At 42.9% G+C, this 20746-nt stretch overlaps 1 long non-coding RNA gene across 2 annotated transcripts; it reads right to left on the bottom strand.

Moving 5' to 3' along the window:
• Positions 1-211: 211 nt before the first annotated feature.
• Positions 212-5711, bottom strand: LOC120102278 (uncharacterized). 2 transcript variants are annotated; one of them, XR_005503584.2, is made up of 4 exons: positions 5575-5702; positions 3517-3613; positions 866-961; positions 212-437 (listed from the first exon to the last, which is right to left on the bottom strand). It is a non-coding gene; the product is annotated as an uncharacterized LOC120102278 (long non-coding RNA). The 2 variants fall into 2 exon arrangements; XR_010066154.1 differs by lacking the exon at positions 3517-3613 and having other exon boundaries at positions 5575-5711.
• Between the last annotated feature and the right edge of the window lie 15035 nt (positions 5712-20746).

Raw genomic sequence — 20746 nt, 5'->3', positions numbered from 1 at the left:
GAAGAGCCCAGTTATTTTGGTTTTTGGAAGAATGTGAGCGACTTTGGAACTTTGGACAAGAAAGGTGGTTGAGAACAGAGTCTAGGGGGATGGGCTAATAGGATCTTAGAAGACAGAAATTTGTGTACTAATGAAATGGATTGCTTGTTTGTTTTTACATAAAGAATGAAATGTTGGCCAAATGTTTAATACTGACAAACACAAAAACAACTTCATTAAAAAAAAACCCATTTATTAATTTGATGTGGGTGGGGAGTTACATGTGTGCCTCAGCATATCCATGGAGGTCAGAGGACAACCCATGGGAGTTAGTCGTTCCTTCTAACTTGTGAGTCCTGGGAATTGAACACAGGTCATCAGGCTTAGCAGCAAATATCTTTACCCACTGAGCCATGTTGTCAGCTCCATCTTCAATGTTCTTAAGAATATTTTTGGCACTAAATTGACATAAAATCAACATTAATAATTGTCAATGAGAACACTGCTTCACATAAATGTCAGAAATGTGCTTAAGACTATTTCAAAAATTGTTGAAAATTCTGCCCCTATTACCAAGCCCAAATTCATTGAACAGTTTTGTTTGTTTGGTTTTTTGAGACACAGTTTCTCTGTGTAACAGCTGCAGCTGTCCTGTAGCTCTCTCTGTAGATTAGGCTGACCTCAAACTTAAAGAGATCCACCTGCCTCTGCCTCCCAGGTGCTAGGATTAAAGGTGTGTATCACCATGCCTGACCTGAAACATGTTTTAAATGAAACTCAAACAGTAATTAAACATTTTGATTCATTAATTTTTAATTTATTTTAAATAAATAATTTGGTGTGTGAGTACTTTGCTTGCACTCTGTATGTGAACTACATGTGGTACCTGGGGAGATCAGGAGAGGGCCTCAGCTCCCCTGGGACTGCAGTCATAGATGGTTGTGAACTGCCATATTAGTGCTGGGAACCAAACCTGGGTTGTCTGCAAGAGAAACAAATGCTCTTAGCCACTGAGACATCTCTCAGCCCCTCAGACAGCAATTTCCTCTAGTTCCTAATGGACTAATTGCAAAGGTGTGGTCCTCGCTCAGCTCTCTGGTTGTCTTTGTGGGAGGGTGGCTTGCAGGTAAGTCAGCCTCCACTTCCCTGACCCTGGCCCCTTTTACTCTTATCAGTCACAGAATTCATTCTGTGGCTCACTTTACAGTGCCAGGGACTGGTATTCTGTGGATTGTCTCAGCCATGCTTTGGGGACACACATTTGTAAATTCTAGTGACTGTGACAAGCTCATCCAATTGAAGGAAACCCAGTTTTTATTTTATGTTATTGATTAGTGAGGTAGGTACAGTGATGTTTCACTTCATAGTTTTCCTGTAGAAACAGCAGCCACAACACCTGGCCAGCTACAGGAGCCAGGCTTTCTGCAGAGCCAGAGCTTGGAGGCCACCAAGGGGAAAGACGGGGACTCTGGCCTCGACAGCTAGCGACAGTCATTTCCCCCAGACTGTAAGCACCACTGGTAATAGACAGGTCGGAAGGACCTGGCTAAGAGTTGAAGTCGGACCATTTTGAATTTTACATACAGATGCTTAAACATCGTCTTGACAGGTTTATTCTAATTTGGTAAAGGCAATAATTTTATGGGATGGTAGCTGTTTCCTTGCAGTCATGACTCCTGCTGGTCCTTTGCATTTTCTTCTAATTGGCAGATTGATGGGCTCCCAAGAACTTGCTTAAAAACTATTTGCAGAGGGAACAGAGGAAACCAGAGGGGCAGCCCTTTTTCCGGAAAGGCTACTTCTAATAGTGCAGGGGGAAGGGACTGCATTACCCACAATCTACAAATTATTTCTGGCATATTAATAGACCTTTTGCCTACTTAAATTTAGTTTGTATAAAGGCAGTAAATGTGTTTAACTTAAAAGTCAAGAACTTTCACAGGACTTGTAAAGAAAAACAGCAATCCTCCCCTCAGTCCCTCCCTGCTCTCCCCTTAGTCCCCCCACTCCTCTTAGTACTCCCTCCTCTCCGCCACCCCTCCTTCTCCCTCAGTCCCCCCACTTCTTCCCTCCTTTCTCAGGAGCTTCTTCTCCACATTCTTGCTCTTCTTTTCCTAATCTAACCCCCGTTTCTAACAACACTCCCCCGCTGTGTTAGCTGAGTTCTCAGCGACAGATGTGACCCCACCCCCTGCCACGGAGGATCAGACTTCTGCCACATCACTGTTGGGATTCCTTCCCCTCTCTTCTGTACAACAGCCTCACAATTCTGTTTGTTGTTTGTTAAAGTAAAAAGGCTTCTTTTGGTGGACCATATCCTCCAGTAACTATACCGGAAAAGTTGTTGCTCATCCACCATTCTTAGCTGGGATAAGATTCTACTTCGAAGCTTAGTTTTCCCATAAGATTTCAAAGGCATTGTCCATGGAAAGGTTTTTTCCCTTCCCTCCCTCCAGCCCCTCCCCTCCCCTCCCTTCTTCCCCCTCACCTTTCTTTCCTCCCTTCCTTTTCCTCTCCCCCCTCGTTTTCAATCTTTTCTTATCCCTACAGCTTTGAAATATGATGACACTGTTCCTTGTTATTGGCCAGTTTTATTCTTTATGGAGAGCAATTAATCCCATTCAGCATGAAAACATTTTCCAGCCCCCCCCCATTGTATGATATCTTTGATAATCCCCTGGCTAATTTTGTCTGCTTTGCTTCAGACAACCTCCTGAGTTGACTGTTTTCTTGTTTCTTTACCTCTTCTATTTCCCATGAAACAATTATTGTCTAATCTGTTGCATTCAACATACCTGGTACTGTGTCCGTGTGCCTCCTCTACTGTCTTGTTCTTTGGATGCGCTCACGCGCGTTCTTATGTTCTCTCTCTCTCTCTCTCTCTCTCTCTCTCTCTCTCTCTCTCTCATATTTTATTGCTACTCTCTGAGTACACCAATTTCTATTCCTTAAAGTTTGCCTGATCCCTGCATTGGTTTTTGTCTTCTGTGAAAAGAAGGATTTGATGTGTAGCCTGAACCAAATAAAGAAAAATTGCTGTTGAAATTTTCTTTGTTTGACCTTCAGGGAGGTCACATCATCTTGACTCTTTATTTGACTGTTTTCTCTTGGTTGTGATGGCTGAGCCCTCTCTCCAGAACCTGACTTCTTTAAAGTGTTTTTGTCCTCTTTCTTCAATTATATATTTGCATAGGTCAGATTTTAATAAAAGCAGGTGTCAGTCAAAGTAGTATGCATGGATACTTTCTATTGGTGTATTACCAAAAAATGAATGGAGAGAGAGATGTCAATCATTCATCTTTTCTACCTCTCAAGAGACCTTAAGTAATTGGCTTATGAAAACTGGAGAATTAGTAACTCTTACCCTTGTAGGCCTGTGAGTAGCGTGGGCAGCATCCTAGACCTGTGGACTCTGGCAATAGTCCTGGACTTTAGCAATAGCTAACAAGGCATCAACTATTGGCTAAGTAAAGAGGAAGCAATGAATTCAGAAATAGTAAAATGATCTTTCATTTATTCAGTTTATTACTTGCTTACCTAATGGTCAGACTGTGTTAAATTGGATATAAAATAAAATCACAGGCCCGTCTGAAGTGAGTTTTGTCTGATGGGGTTACCAAAAAGTCAGCAACTGCTGCAGTCGAAGAACAATCATAAACAGAATTATAGAATAAAAATTCATGTTAAAAGATATTTTAGGACACGATAAAATGCCAGTTAAATATGGAACCCATACTGCTGGAACATATTTACTTAAGCATCCGTTTTCTAGCACATCTTTTCTGTTAAACAGGTACCAAAAACAAACAAACAAACAAAACCAAACAAAAACACTCCCTTGCTATTTGATTTTTATGCTATTTTTTAAAGTTGCTGGTCATTTGCTAACACAAAATGTAATGAAAATTTTCTGTCAGTGTTCTCATATTTTATGACATTTAGTTATTTTGCTTCTCAAATGTATAAAAACCTGCAAATATAGACAGGGAAAAGATAATGGAATGGAATTTATCAAAAACATAAACTGTGCTCTGAAACGCAGGTTATTAGCACACTTTTTAAAGACTGAAGGAGTCTTCCAAATTTTGTCCACGTTTGAGGGGTTTAACATTAATCTGAGGGAAATGCAATGTAAGGGCTGTGCAAGAGAAAGGCAGCAGCGGTGAGGGCGAGGAGCTCTTTGGAAGCAGCATCACCTGTGGTGAGTGTCACAGGCTGGCTGGGTTGGGTGAGCGGAGGAAGGGGCATCCACATGGGCTGCCTTTGAAGGACGGTGCAAGCAGCAGGAGCAGAATGGCTGATGGCCAGAGGTAGGTTAGAGCCTGTCTTGTGAGCCTCGAATTTAGAAGCTCCTGAATGATCAAGAATAAGTCTGGAAGCTCAAGAAGAGGCCAGGTGGTAAAGGGCTTCAAGGGGACAGAAAGGGGGACTTTGTCTATAGGTCCTTGTATAGTATGTCCCCCAATTGCAACTGAAGCAGGCTCCTGATTAAGCGCTATCAATTAATGGACACTGTTGTGGAACTAATTCAGAAGTAAAATCTGATTTACCATGAAAAGTGTCATGCTTGATTAAAAATGTTCCCTGGCTTTTAGAGAGGTGATCTGCTGATGGGCAGAGCAGTAGTCTGTTCCATATAGAGAAACACACACACACACACACACACACACACACACACACACACACACGCACACACACATCACCACCCACCACCATTACCACAACACACACACACACACACACACACACACACACACACACAGAAGACCACCACCACAACACACATATACCTCACCATCACCACAATACACACACACACACACACACACACACACACACACAGAAACATCACCACTACAATACACAGACACACACACACACACACACACACACACACACACACACAGAAACACCACCACCACCACCACCACCACAGAACATGCACACCACAACACACACAGAATACAGCATTCTCACACACACATATACAAAACACAGCTTTCATTCTCTCTCTCTCAACTTCAGAACCCACATTTTAAAAAAGGAAGAATTGAAGTAAAGAAGTAGCCCAGGCTAGCTTGGTATTCTTTGAAAGTAAAACCAAGTTTTGCAGGTAGCTCTGATTCAGCAGTCTGAACTCTACGCAGGGCATTAACAACATTAACTCTTAGCAGCCCGGGAAACCATTAAAAGTCACGTGACTGGGATCGCTGTCTAGGACTGCAGGAATGAGTTTTGCTGCATGCTTAGCTTGCCTTGCAGAGCTCAACACCACCCATGGTCCCAGCAGCCAGTCAGGCTGGGCTCAGTAGACCTGCTCTACAAAGGTCACCATGGACAGCACCATGCTGTTAGCACTCAGGCCTGTTTGCTCTTTCCTGGGCATGTACAGAACCAGTGGGTGCCCCCAGACACTGTTTTTCTCCTCGATCACCCCCTCTTCCCCAGCCCACCAGCCCTACCTGGCCACTCCTGTGTCTTCCTCTCTGACTGCACGCACGGCCAGAACTTGAATGGCCCTCAGTTACCTCTACCACGGTCCTTACTTCACACCATTTTTTGCATGCACACCCCACACTTGGGGATTTTCCATACCTTGGCTAAATCCTACATCTGCAGCTCTGTCTCTGCCGTTCTCGTTGTTTCTCAGTACTGCAGGCATCTGGGTTGCAGCTGCTGTCAAGAGTCAGAAGCACCAACCAGGAACCTGTGGTCTCGTCTGGCTGTGGTGGAAAGAAGAAGTGTGTGTGTTGACTCACACAGACCTGAGGTTTTTTGTTCTGCTTTGAATGCTGGGGATGGAACTCAGAGCCTAGGCCAGCTAAGCAGGCACTTTACCACTGAGCTATTCCCCATCCCACCAGAGCGCTCATCCTATCATAGCATCTAGGACAAAGAATTGAATATCCATGTTCTTTTTTTTTTTTTTTGAGATAGTGTTTCTCTGTGTAGCCTTGGATGTCCTGGATCTTCCTGCCTCTGATTCCCAAGTGCAGGATTAAAGGTGTGTGCTGAATCTCTATGTTCTTCCTCATCAGTGAGGCAGGATTTCCAGTAGCATCACCCAAGCCTTTTGTGAGGATCCAATCCAATAGCATTCATGTCTGGGTCTGGAAAGGACTCAGCCTGCTGCCTCTCATTCTGATGGAACCTCCTGTGTAGAGAGTGGAACAAGACAGCCCATGAGCAGACTGGCTGCGGTGGCACACACCTCCAACCCCAGCACTCGGGAGGCAGAGGCGGGCAAATCTCTGAGTTTAAGGCCCCCCTAGTCTGCAGTGTGAGTTTCAGGACAGCCAGGATTATACAGAGAAAGCGTGTTTCAGAAAGAAACCAAATCAAAAAGCCTAACAAGGAGAGTGACAACAAAGATAGCCCACAATTGTGGTCCTGATAGAGAACGCCAGACACTCACTGAACTTCAAGGGACTTATGCCTTAAATTAACCAAGCTCCATGATAGCCCCTGGATATGAGAAGGCAAGAATGTCCTTTACAATGAAGAGCGGAAGTGTCCCTCAAACACTCTCTCTCTCCTGCACCCTTCTGCTCTCGTGGTACTTAGTGGAGCTGTAGCCTCAGCATCCTTTATACTAGGAAAGAGGTTAAAAAAATCACAAAACCACGCCATAAGAGTGCTTCAGTGGAGAGAGGTGTAAAAGACAGCAGATGATTGCCCGAAGAGCTGGGTGGTGGCTGATGTGGAGGATGAAGCAGCCAGTGTCTTGTTTCTCAAAATCTCTGCTGAGAATTTATTGTCTGCCTTATTCCAGGCAGGGAAGGTTGGCTGTAAGTTTGCCAGCTCGTTCAAATAAAAAGAAGAGGCTACTAACTAAATCCAGGGGTTTCAAATAGAAAGAAGAGGCTACTAACCAAATCCGGGGGGTTCTCTTGGAGGATAGGCACAGCTGGTCTTCCTGGGACCTGCAGATGGCAGGTGGGAAGCCACTGATGCAGGCAGATTTTTGCTGGACATTAACCTGAAATTCTGGGTTAGTTTTTATTGGGCAAGCTGTTTGCATGACTGAAAGTGATCTAGACAAATGGGCATCTGATTTTGTCCAGTTTCTGACAGACTACCCGAAAGCAATAAGACATTTCCAGTTTAAAGCTGACTTCAGAGCTGGGGGTGGCTAGTGGTTAAAGAGCCTTCTAGGAAACAAGAGTTCATTTCCCAAGACCTGTGTAAATGAGGCCCCCGAGCCTCAAGTCTAGCCTTGAAAAAAAGGGGTGTGGGAACCCCTGGAGCGAGTTATCAAGGAAGACTAGCCCAGCTGGTGAGTTCTGGGTTAAACTAAGAGATGCTGCCTCAAAAGAAAGGAGGCGGAAGAGCAGTTGAACAGGATTCTCTGTGTCAATCCTGGGCCTCTACACATACCTACAAATCACACATGTGAACAGGTATACATGTATGTACACCACATCTGCACACATACACAAAGAAGAAGAAAAGGGAGAGGAGGAGGAAAAAGCAACAGCAGCAGTTGACTTCACTGGGCTCCTTCAGGAAATAGTTACACACACTTATGTAATGTATGTATGTAAAAGCACGTAGCGGTATTTATTCTAAATGTTCCATAACTATTAGCTCTTCCAACAATGGTTTTTATTACTGTTGTAGTATTTCCACCCAGTCCCTGGCACGTCCTGAAATTAATCCTGTGCATAGCTTTCCCTCAGCTAGGACCAACACTGTGCACTGAATTAACTGACGTAGAGGAGGAAAGTCCAATGACTTGAACACGGATTCTTTGCACCCAACTAAGAGACATGATCAAAAATGGCAGGGACTAGAATTCACTTGGCTCCATCAGACCCTCGTGCAAGCATATGATTCTCTGCATAATAGTCAGAGGTAATATAATGCAAGTGAAAGAAGGAGCAGGGGAGGAAAGGGACATTTCAAGGTGACCACCATGTGTCAGGTACAGTACCGGGCCTTTAATAGTTATCACATTAAAGTGAGCTATAACAATGAGCAGGGACAGAATTTGACTTCCCTTTCCCCAGAAGAACATGATGCATTTTGTAAACGGGAAGGACTTATATGAGGAACCTCGAGCATTTCTCCTTCCAGTTTAATTTTTGTGTAAACATAAAATGACAAGAGTTTAAAGACGGAGCACCCCCCGGGCACAAGCTTCAGAGTTCTGAATGTAATCAAAATCCCCTTATTTATTTTCCTGCCTAAGTGGCATCTCCCAGGAGAACGGCAGTTGCATTTCTTCCCCTCCGTGCAGCAGTGGCTGCAATTTAATGTGCTTGGCCATCAAGACAGCTCTGTGCACCTCTGCCAAGTGCAGTTATCTCATCCAATAATAGACACAGCCTGGAGACAGCAGAGTTTGAAACCCAGATCTTAGAAAATCTGGGCAATTAGCCCTCTCTTGCAGAAATGAGCAAGGAAGAGCCAGGCTGCAGCAAAACAAAATCTTGTTGTGACAGCTGCTGTTCTAACTAATATTCCCTTTACGCTTCAAACTGTACTCAATCTACCGGCTAGAGCAAGGGACTGGAGACGACGAATAGGAGGAGAAAGGTGAAGATGGGGAAGTAGGAAGAATTAGCATATTTTCAGCTTAGAGTTGGCTCAAGGGTATGGGGGTTGGCTGATAGGAACCTAGGACGCCTAAGGAAAGGTCTGAAATATACCATTCGAGAGGTTAACATTTAACGTTTAAAATAGGCTTGAAGTATATGACGTGAATGGCGGCCTGGAAGAGTCAGGTACATACAAAAGCCTGAAGAACTAACAACACCAGTGCAAAATTCTGTTGCACTTAGTACGTGAGTGTATTGGTAAATTTTACATCACTGGACCTACAGCGTTTGACCGAGACACTCTAGAAGAAATTACTTATTTTGGCTGATGCTTTCAAACTTTGTCAGTCCATCATGGTGAGGAAGCTGCGTTGCAAGCGATGGTAGTAAGAACATGGTCTGGGATCTTGTCATCATGGTAGACCCAGAAGCAGAGACCGTAAGAAGAATCAAGGAACCAGATAGAACCTCGGTGGTCCACCTTAGTGATCTACCTCCACCAGAGGGCCTCCCAAAGGCTCTCCAGCCTTCCCAAAGAGCTCCACTACCAGAGAACCAGAATTCCAAACTGGAGCCTGTGAGGGACATTTCCAGTGCAAGCAAAGTCAGTAGGTTTGTTTTGCTTTGTTTTCTACCTGAAGTTGTTGGCCTGAATAAACTATTTTCAGTTTAGCAAGTGCCCGTGTGAAAAACTGCTGTCCCAGAACAAACATCTCTTGGATCTTGGAGTTGGTGCATCTGGAATGAATTTACTTCCAAAAGACTTGGCTCTAACATGTTTGCTGGAAACAAGAGGCGAATTCACCACAAATACATTTTCATGTCTGTGAAAACTCCGTGAACCTCTTAGAAAAATCACTTCATCTTCCAGTACTTGTGCTGCAGAAGTACAAAACAGAACTGTCCTGCTGCCTCCTTAGGGTTGTGGGAAACATGAGCTTACCAGGTCTGAAGATCACAGCTTGTGGGACAAGAGGCCCAAGGTCCTGGATCTGCCAGGGCCTCTGGGACAGTTCCCTGGAAGATTCTGTTAGCTACCTGCTTGTACATTCACACCCTTCTAGATGTTTATTTCAGAAATAACATTTTACCCAGAATCGCAAAAAGGTGAAACTCAGAGTTCTCACCCTCAAACTCTCCTTGTAGCCAGGGCCGATGCTTCATGGCCTAACTAGTGTGACTTGTCCTTTGATTGCTGATGGTCGTGCCTTCAACTACACACATGGCTCTGATCTCATTTGTATTACGTTACCGAGGGAACAGTGCTTTAACCGTGCGTCAACAGAGATGGGTCAGACTAAGCCATTCTTGCCCCGTATGTTCTTGTCCACTAACCCGACAGCATCATTTGAAAACAAAGCTCCACTGGAAGAGTGACATTAGGCTCTGAGAGCTGGGCAAGTAAGACACGGGACAGAACAATGAATTGGCTTTAAATGGGGGACATAGAGATACTGATTTAGAAAAATAAATATGTTTTATGAGATTTCAAATAATCTCCACTATTGACTCTTTTTAAAAGGAACTCAAGTTCAAAGATATTAGATAATTTTTAGAATTTTCTTTATTTTTTCAATTATTTTACAATGAAAATCTATTGCTTCATAACCAGAAAAGAAAGTTTTTTTTAAGTACAATAGAAGAATTTAAAGAGCAAAATGCCTTAAGATATAATTGTGTTAGAGAATACTACGCATTACACAAAATAATATTTATGTGAAAATAAATATCAGCTTTAACATTTTCGTCAGATAGGCATTGAAATGTCAGTTTGCGTGATGCTTCCAACAAGCATGCTTTCCCAGTGTCCGAAAGGTTTAACATCCAAGGATTTAATGATGTCTCCTCTAAAATTCTTACTGATGTCATAGTTTCTCTTCAGGGATGGGCATGAAAACCCCATTGTCTTCAATTCTGGACTTGCAGAAATGGCCTAAATCTTGTTGTTGGAAACAAAATGTCCAAATAACTCCCAGCTAATGCTACTATGACATTTGGTCAGGGAAGATGTCCCAAGAGAAATGTAAAGTATTTGAAAACATCCTGTTACTAAAACTCGAACACTAAAAAATGGCAAACAGACTGGAAGCTGCTGTGTTCTGAGTTCATGTGTTCTGAGCACACACGAACTTGGCTGTGTGGAACACATTTTCAGCACATACCATTTTTTATGTTCTCCTCCATAGCTACTGTCCCTACCATATGAGGAAAAAATCACCTGACATTTAATATTTACCAGAGAACAGGTTGGAGACAGTGGGCCTCCTCACTCCTGGCGTGGTGACAAGCTGGGTGAGTCACAGTGCCCTAGAATGTTACTTAGCTTCATTCACCCTCTCCGGGCTCATCCCTGGGGCTCAATTGCAACCATCTGCTAATGGCTGTCATTCTTTGCTGTCCCCTCCCCCCACCGCCTGAAATACAACTGGTCATGCAAGGCTACAGGATGGCCGAGCAAAACAAGCAGACATTAAACCATGCTTAATGGTTATAAATCTTAGCGTTGGGGGTCCAAGATAAGTGTGGAGGGGATGTAGGATGAGTATGTGTTCACCCTCAACTTGGCCCTATTGATATCTGGACCAGGATCCCCAGGTAACGAAGGGACATTTACTTCTGTATGTTCCCGGCTTACAGTCCAGCTCATTTTTGGAAAAAATTTGCAATGGCTTTTTAGTGACTCTCTTCTTGCCAGATTTACTCTTTCAGTGTAATGATAAAGCCAAGGAGGTGCAATGGGAAGCCTGTGACACATCGGACGTTGTGACCTACTGGCTACCTCTTAGAAAAGTGAGTGAACACTTTGAAGTTTGCAAGGTCTGATGGAGATGTGGGGGAGAACAGAGATGAGGAAATGTCATCAGAAAGTGACAAGAGATGAGGATTTTAGTGCTGGCAAGTGTTCTGATGATGATTAATTTGTTACAAACCACAAGGGATAATTTTTCCTTTGTTTTATTAAAAAGTAAAGAGAAGAAAAATCTAGACCTGAAAAATATTAGCAACCATGTCTTAAAAGTTATTGTGCCACAAGATATGTAGGATAGGCAGGTACCTTTAAGAACACAAGGTCTGGGGCTGGAGAGATGGCTTAGTGGTTAAGAGCACTGACTGCTCTTCCAGAGGTCCTGAGTTCAAATCCCAGCAACCACATGGTGGATCACAGCCATCTGTAATGAGAACTGATGCCCTCTTCTGGTGTGTCTGAAGACAGTTACAGTGTACTTATATAAAATAAATAAATCTTTAAAAAAAAAAAAAGAACACAAGGTCTGTGCTAGGCTATCTTAATGCTCTGCTCCATAGCACTGGGTAGCCATGGGACAGCCATCCAGTAAATGCTAGGGGAGTAGGGTGGAGTGGAGAAGAGGAGGGAAAAACAGAGTGGAGAGAGATGGGAAAGGCTCTGCTTTTGCTGTCCTTTCCATGGGTAGCTATTTAGAGTAGAGTTTTAACAAGAATTATCCATATGGCTCAGGACAGCAGGAAGAATCACAGATGAGACGGTTGGCCTTAGGTACCCTCATCCGTTAAATGAGGGAGAGACCAAGGAAGATCTCTGAGTCCTTCAACAACAAGTCTGCTGTGGCTTCTCTTCTCATTGACACTTTCACCCTAAATAACTTTCAACTTCGATCTCCTCCGAAGAATGTTTAAGCTAAAACGGTGGTCTGTGCAGCAAAGGGGAACTTTAAATAAAGTGTTTATTAAATGAAGCATGAAATGTCTCTACTATAGGTTTCTATCAAGAATATGACTATTGACAGTGATGATGTTACTGGGGGGCATTTCTTAAATGTGAGAAGCTATCCATAAATAAAATAGTTCAAAATAACATCATAGGGTGTACACACACACACACACACACACACACACACACACACACACACTCTGACTGTGGAAATGTAAATGTCTCCCAGTGCTGGTTTTGCAGCTGTACGTTACAATGCCAGGTTGCTCTAGTTCCTTCCTGCGCTGCAGAGCTGAAAGGCTAAAAGCTATGGCCTTTGACCCCTTGAGGTTGTGGTTCAGGATGCAATTTAGGTCATGCAGTGAGATTAGCAAGGGAAGGAAGGCACACACTCTATCTTCCTGCGGTGGTACTGCCCGGTCAGCATATCTGTGGCTACCTGTAGGAGCTGATGGTGAGGTGGTGACTGTGGGCGCAGCTAGAGTGGCAGCAATCTAGTTTTCTGGTGACTGAACTTTGTATCATAGCTTGTAATGTGACCTTAAAATCAATCGTCCAACCAAGAGATGTGCTAACTCAATCCTTCAGCCTTTCCAATGACTTGGGAGACATTTCTCTCAGTGTTTTATCCCTTTCTGCTAAGTGTGGCTGAAGAGGTTCCTCCCTGTTAAGGTTAATAATGACTGCCACCTTGGCGGGATCTAAGATCACCTAGGAAACATGTCTCTGAGTTTGGGAAGACCTGCGATAACTGTGGCCTGGGGTTCCAGTCGAAATAAAAAAGGACACAAAAGAGCATCAGCACCCATCTCTTTTGCTCCTCGGCTGCAGAAGCAGGGTGTCCAGCCACTGTTCTGCAGCTGCCTTCTCTGCCACAATGAACTACGGCCCATTTTACACGACCCAAAGTAAACCCTTCTCTCTCTAAGTTACCTTTGTCAGGTGTTTTATGCCATCAAAGAGAAGAGTAACTATGTGCTCTCCTACCTCCTATTCTCAGCAGAATCCTGGGAATATAACTCCTGTACAAAGAGAATCTTCTCTGAAGATTGCGTAGGTCTAACTAACAATGGCATCAACTCATGGATGGATATTCTTCTGTTCAGATAGACCAGTGATAAGAGTTGAGAGGACCTGTTTTAGAAGGCTAGAGAATGAGAGAAGGTCTGGAAAGGGCGCTAGGGGCTTTATTTCTTTTCTGTCTGAGGTCTCATGCTAACACCTCCTTGAACAGTGTTCTAAAAATGTAAGAGCTTTGTATCCCTCTGAACTGCTCTTAAGACATGGGTCTTTTTTATGTGGGAAATGCTGTGTTTTAATTTTAATGTGTATGAGTGTTTTGGTCACATGTATGTCTGTGCACCATGGTGCCCACAAAGGCCAGAAGAAGGTGTCCAATTCCCCTGGAATTGGAGTTAAAGACAGCTACAGGCCAGCTCATTTGGGTGCTGGGAATTGAACCTGAGTCTTCTGCAAGAACAGCCAGCTCTCTTAACTACCAAGCCACGTTTCTAGCTCTAGGAAATGCTATTTTGAGAGAGGGGGGGAGGGGAGAGAGAGAGAGAGAGAGCGAGAGTGAGAGAGAGAGCTATGATTTGCACCAAAAGGAAGAGTGGTGTGGTAAGATGAGGGGTCATCCTATGCATCCCTCCTGGAGATAGCATATTTCCTGTGGCTCCATTCAAGGGCAGAAATCCACACCCTTCCTGTTTCAAGTAGTCCCAGCCCCATGTTCTTTGTGGTCAGGCAGCTGTCACCACCCTTTCCAGGATAGCAGCCCTTCCTTTCCTCCTTTAAAAAGTCTGTCCATCTGTGCTGGCAGTTTTATGTCATACTTGACATAAGCTAGAGTCACTAGAAAGAAAGAAACCTCAACTGAGAAAATGCTTCCAGAAAACTAGGCTGTAGGCAAACCTGTAGGACATTTTCTTGATTGATTGATGTGGGAAGGCCCAGCCCCTCATGGGAGGAGCCACCCCAAATACTCATGCTTGGCAGATGGTCCTGGGTTTTAAAAGTAGGCTGAGCAAGCCACAAGGAGCAAGCCAAAAAAGCCCAACCAAACAACCAACAAACCAACCAAAAAACCCCAGCACCCCTCCATGGCCTCTGCATCAAGGTTTCCGCCCTGTGTGAATTCCTGTCCTGACTTCTTCAGTGATAGACTATGGATATGAAAGGATAAACCAAAGCACAAACCCTTTCCTCCCCAACTTGCTTTTGGTCATGATGTTTCATCACAGAAACACTAACCCTAACTAAGACATCACCCACAGTGAAATGTGAAACTCTCGAGCATCGAGATCAGATGTGACCTTGTGCAGGGGGCAGGTGCAGCAAGGACATCGCCATGCTCTGCACCATCACAGTGAGGCTTCCTAAGGCTCGGTTTCGAGGGGTTGAAACACACAAAACAAGGAGTGGAGACTGAATATATTTCACATGTGTGTTTCCTTATACACATCGAAGCCACCGACATTGTTTCAATTGCAGCTCCCATTGAAGTGAGAATCGCTTCAGTCCCCAAAGATGTTACTTTAAAGAAATGCCAATGATTCAGGTTCACACACTTTCCATCAAAATCGTGCTAATAATTTTTTAGAGTATGTGTAAGGATCACTCTAGGGGTTCCTGGTCATCACTGTCATTGGCTAAAATGTAGCAACCAGGGTTGGGGATTTAGCTCAGTGGTAGAGCACTTGCCTAGCAAGCGCAAGGCCCTGGGTTCGGTCCCCAGCTCCGGAAAAAAAAAAAAAAAAAGAAAAAAGAAAAAAAAAATGTAGCAACCATTTATGAAGGGGACAGCACTGAGCAGCCATAAAGTGGGGAGCCCTAGGGAATCTGGCCTCCAAGAAAACCCAAAGAAACATAAGAGTGGCTCTGGGTCACAGTGCGTGGGAGTTCAGAGGACTTTTGCATGTCGTGTGCTCTGAAAGTGATCACTCTCACCTATTAGAGGACGCCCCTGATCACACCCAGTTCTCGCTAGGGCTTTTGTTCGGTACTAGCCTGGAAGACTGTATCCCTTCAAAACTACATCTCCTGGAAATTAGCATTCAGGCTTGGGATTGAGGTATCGGAGTCACCCCAAATAACTGAGAAAATGGGTATCCAGAGAATTGGAAGAATGTAGAAGAAATAGCATTATTATTTTAATTGGGCATAATTACCTTATTAATCAATGTTTGCATAATACTCGCTGAAGCACTTAGTGGATACAAGGCTATATTTGCGATTTAATTCACCCAGAATATTTCTATTCAGCTCTCACAGAGCACCTATTGGTTTACGATGCTAATATAGTAGATTCATGTTTCTGTTAAGGTCTAAATGAAAGGAGCTGAAAGCCAAGTCCGTTATATAACCTCCTTTACATAGAACCTTTGTCATGAAGAATTCCAAATTGCCTTTTAAAGTATGGTGAAACCCTTTTACAATGAATTCCTGAGGGCGCAGCAGCAGCAGCAGCAGCAGCAGCAGCAGCAGCAGCAGCAATGGCAACAGCAGCCCAGTCACTGCATGAGCAAGCACTGTATTTACTGGTATGGGATTGATAGGAAGACATGGACTTTAGAATCTGATAGCCCTTAAGTCAGGTGATGTTATTTGCCAAAATGTCGATGGCTCAGAGCAAAGAAAAAGTTAAACCTTGCTAATCTTGTGTTGGAAAGAAAACATTCATGGGTTGAGGAGATGGCTTTCAGGTAAGAGTGTTTGCTGCACAACTTGAGTACCTGAATTCAAATCCCGGGAAAGGACAGAGCATGATTCTGTGCTTGCCTGTGACCCCAGAGATCTGTGGGAGCAGAGACAGAGGATCGTTTGATCTTGCTGGCCACCAGCCTAGCTCCAGTCTCACAGAAGACCCATTGCAAGGGAATAAGGAAAAAGGATAGAGTAAAACACTTGAACTCCTCTCTGACACATATACCACACTCATACCATATGCACACACACACAAATGCATACAAACACAGAAAGTGTGTAAAGGAAGCTTTCTTTCTTTTTTTTTTTGTAATTTTTTTTAATCTTTATTAACTTGAGTATTTCTTATTTACATGTTGATTGTTATTCCCTTTCCCGGTTTCCGGGCCAACATCCCCCCTAACCCCTCCCCTTCCCCTTCTATATGGGTGTTCCCCTCCCCATCCTCCCCCCATTACCACTCTCTTCCCTACAATCCCGTTCACTAGGTGTTCAGTCTTGGCAGGACCAAGGGCTTCCCCTTCCACTGGTGCTTAAAGGAAGCTTTCAATGGAAAGAAAAAAACCACGTTGACACAGCAAGTGAGAGAAGGTACACCTTATGCAGAAAACATCTAAAAAACTTAAAATTCCTTTCTTGGGACAGTTTGTAACATTCAGAAAGGTGCATTAAACTCCCCTGTGACAGCTCACAGAATACATAAACTCAAGCCATCTGTGTAACTCACAAACAGTTGGAAAAATAAAATGTTACCTGGATCCTCCCAGTCCCCATAGGTCTCTCCTCTTCATTACTCAGTATACTGAAGACAGCCTTCGCTTGCCTTAGATGAGTTTGCCAGTCTTTGAACTTTATTTAAACAGAATTATACAAGAGCCATTGTTTTACAGTGGGTTCTTCTGTTCAACCTTGTGCCCATGAATTTATCCACATAATTGTATGTTGCAGTAGCTTACTGACGGATTACAATAGTCTATTTTGTGATGTACTCTAATTTTTTCAACTAATCCTATTAATAAAATCAAAGCTATCTTTTAAAACATGGACAGGAAAGTCTGTGACAAAAATACTAGCAATATATTATTCTATCTCAAGTAGGATTTATTCAGAAGAATGCCAGGTTGGTTTAATGTCCAAGAATCAATCAGCAGAGTGTGATGCAGGACATTTGACACAATTCCATGCTCCCTCAGTACAAATCTTACTCAATAAATTAAGAATAGATGATAAAATTTTGAACCTAATTAGAAAAACCCACAGATAATCTCATACTTAATGGTAGAAGATTACATATTGTGCCCCTAAAATCAGGAAGACCATAAGGCTATCTAGTCTACTTCTGTGCAACATTGTATGTAGTACTGTCTACACAAAGAAACTTGACAAGAGAATGAAAAAAGTATGCAGATCAGAGATGAAGAAGCAAACATATTTATTTGTAGATAACAGGATCTTGTATATCAAGTTTCTACTAAGAAAACTATTAGAAGTGATAGATGAATTCAACAAGTTTACAGGATATAAGATCAATACAGAAATACCAATTGCGTATTCTCTACAGTATAAATGAACAAACAAAAATAATATTAAGAAGACAATTCCCAATTATGAAAATAAAATAATAAAGTAGAGGTGCAAAGCGCATACTCTGAGAAAGGCAGAGCACTGCTGAAGACAATCCCAAAGACTTTATAAAGGGAGGGGCATCATATGCTCATGGATCAGAAGATACAATATTGTTAAGAAGACAATGTTCCCCAAATCGGTCCAAGATTAGCCCTAGGATTAGATTATAAACAATCTTTTTTACAATCTCAGTTTACTTCTTTGTAGAAATTGTTAAGTTGGTCCTAAAATTTGAATCCTAATGCAAGGGATCCAAAATAGCTATGGCAACTTTGAAAATGTACAAAGTTGGGAGGCTCACACAGTCTGTTTAGAACTTACCATGAAGTTGAATTACTCAAAAAAGCAGTGGGATATCCTTTAAGGATAGATTAAGTATGCCTCTGGCTAAAATTCAGAAACTAGGAGCACACTCTTGAATATATGGCCAACTGATTTTTGAAAATGGTACCAAAACAAACTCATGAGGTAAAGAATATCCTCTTCAACAAATAGTGCTAGGACAATGGGATCCACAAAATGAGATTGTTCAACTCATAGTATATACAAAGTCAACTCCAAGAGGATCAAAGACCTAAATGTCAAAACAAAAACTATAAAACTCATAGAAGAAAACATAGGGGTAAGTCTCTTTGGAAGCTTGGCTTATGCACTGTTTCTTCACAAGTGACATCAAAGCATAAATGACAGAGAAAAGTAAATAAAGGGGACATCAGCATGATTAAAGCCCTTTGTGCTTAGAGGACCACAGGAAAGCTGAAATGGCAACCTACAGAATGGGACAGAAGTTTGGCAAATCATTTATCTGATAGGGGATTTCCATGGAGAATATGTAAAGATCTACAATTAACAGACAACCTAATTGCAAAGCGAGTGATGGCTTTGAATATACAGCTCTCCTAGAGGATATACAAAATGAGTGTTGGGCGCATGAAAAGCCATCATCAGCTATCAAAAAAAATGAGGGGGGTTAAACATGATCATAAAGTGAAAAAGCTTGCAAAACATACCATGTGAAAGAAGCTAGCTAAAGAAAGCACATTATGTGTGTGTGTGTGTGTGTGTGTGTGTGTGTGTGTGTGTGTGTATTAGGGTTTCTTTTTTTTTTTTTTTTTTTTTTTGTTCTTTTTTTTCGGAGCTGGGGACCGAACCCAGGGCCTTGCGCTTCCTAGGTAAGCGCTCTACCACTGAGCTAAATCCCCAGCCCCTGTGTATTAGGGTTTCTATTGCTGTAAGAAAACACCATGACCATAGGCACCTTTTATAAGGAAAAGCATTTAATCGGGACTGCCTTTCAGTTTCAGATATTTAGTTCATTATCAGCATAACAGGAAACATGGCAGCACACCTGCAGACATGGTTCTGGAGAAGGACTGAGCGTTCTACATTTGGATTGGTAGACAGCAGGAAGAGGGAGACATTGGGCCGGGCTTGAAGGTTTGAAACCCCAAAGTCCACCCCCAGTGACACACTTCCTCCCATAGGCCACACCTACTCCAACAAGGCCACACCTATTCCAGAAAAGCCACACCCACTTCAGCAAGGCCACACCTACTCCAGTAAGGCCATATCAAGTAGTACTACTCTCTACTGACCGAGCACCCCAGTATGGGGGCCATTCTTATTCAAGCCACCACAATATGATTCCATTTACTTGTTAGATAAGCACAGGCAAACAAAAAGAAAATAGGGATGTGTTAGGTGGAATCTTTACTAGACATTTGGTTATTTTGTGACATATAGCTTCAGATTATAAGTTAAACACCTATCTATTCTTTATAGCTAAGGATTGTGGGAATTCTTGGAGGAATAATAAAATGTTCTGAAGCTGATTGTTGTGATGGACACACAACTCTGTAAATGTGCTAAAACATTGAATTTCACACTTTGAAAGGGTGACTTATATAATGTGTGGATTACATTTCAACAAAGCTTTTTTTTTTTTTAAATCAATACCCAATACTTTGTGAATAATTTACAAAAGGATAAAATAACAGACACCATCACTCCAAGGAGTGAGTTGATGTTCTGCTCTGGAGCAATGGCACACTTCTGCTCTTCGGATGAAATAATCAAATTCTTTAACAATTTCCACTACCAACAACTTCACTGGCTTTTCCAGTCCTTAGATCATGTCTCGGTATATGGCTTTGTTATCATAAGACCCTAGCCCTGTGTTCTGAGATGACTAATATGTTAAGTCCTTTTCACTTTAGCAAGGCAGGCTGCAAGTGAATGTCTTCTGGCCTCGGTGGACTGGGACGCTCAGGTTATGCAGCTCAATAGGACAGGTCCAGAGACATATGAGAGAGCCTTGTCCTGCACAGCTGAGGAGTAACTCTAGATGAAAAAGGAAGGCTTTTCCCTTTACTTTTTTTAGTAGTTGATATTTTGTTGTAAGCATGTTTTGCTTTTGTAAAAACAAGAAAAACAAAACCAGAGAGTTTAATTTTGAGAAGGACCGGCTTTTGCAAGATGTTCTCCTTCATCTGGATAAAATGTATTAATTTCTCCTTGTTGTTATAGCCATGTTTTATGGTGTTCACCTTGGGAAACAAGAAAATTCTCATTTAGAATCCCTACCCAAGTGAACTGTGGGTGCTGTGAGAAGTGGGAGGAGCTTTCAGCTTAGCAGGCTGACTATTGTTCGATGTGGACTGTGTTTCCGTTGTGGTTGTTGGAACTGTTTTTGAAACAGGCTCTTTCCGTAACAACACGGGGCTGAGGAGCCTCCCCCCCTCCCACTGGCTGCTGGAGCACAGTCTACCCCAGGACCTCCATCTAATGTAAGGAAGCCTCGAGAGGAAGCTGGTGGTGGGAGGCATAAGGAAAGAGATGAGGGCGATGTCTGATGAAGACTGCCAGGAAACCCTTAGAATAGTTTTACCTGAATCCAGATCAAAGCTTTTCCTCCTTGTTTTTGATCCTTTCAGAGTCCCATGGTTTCCTAAACCCCAAGCAAAAGTCTAGTTTAAAGGCATTAATCTGTAGAAGATAATCCGATGGCTATGTAACAGATCCCAGGATTATTCCTACTGTTTGCTCCCGTATAATAGCCTCTTAAGGATACACTGTTTGTTTTCACCTGGGGGCCACTTCTTGCCCTTGAAGCCTTATACTTCAAGAGAGCCTCCTCAAGGGGGCGGAGCCTGATGTGCTCTGGCCAGATAGGCTCATGGATGACCTGGGACCTCAGCTGGTCTGA

This window comes from Rattus norvegicus, chromosome 4, assembly GCF_036323735.1.
Source record: "Rattus norvegicus strain BN/NHsdMcwi chromosome 4, GRCr8, whole genome shotgun sequence".
Lineage (NCBI taxonomy): Eukaryota > Metazoa > Chordata > Mammalia > Rodentia > Muridae > Rattus > Rattus norvegicus.
The sequence above is the reverse complement of the archived record's forward strand: the minus strand, read 5'-3'. Positions and strand labels throughout refer to the sequence as shown.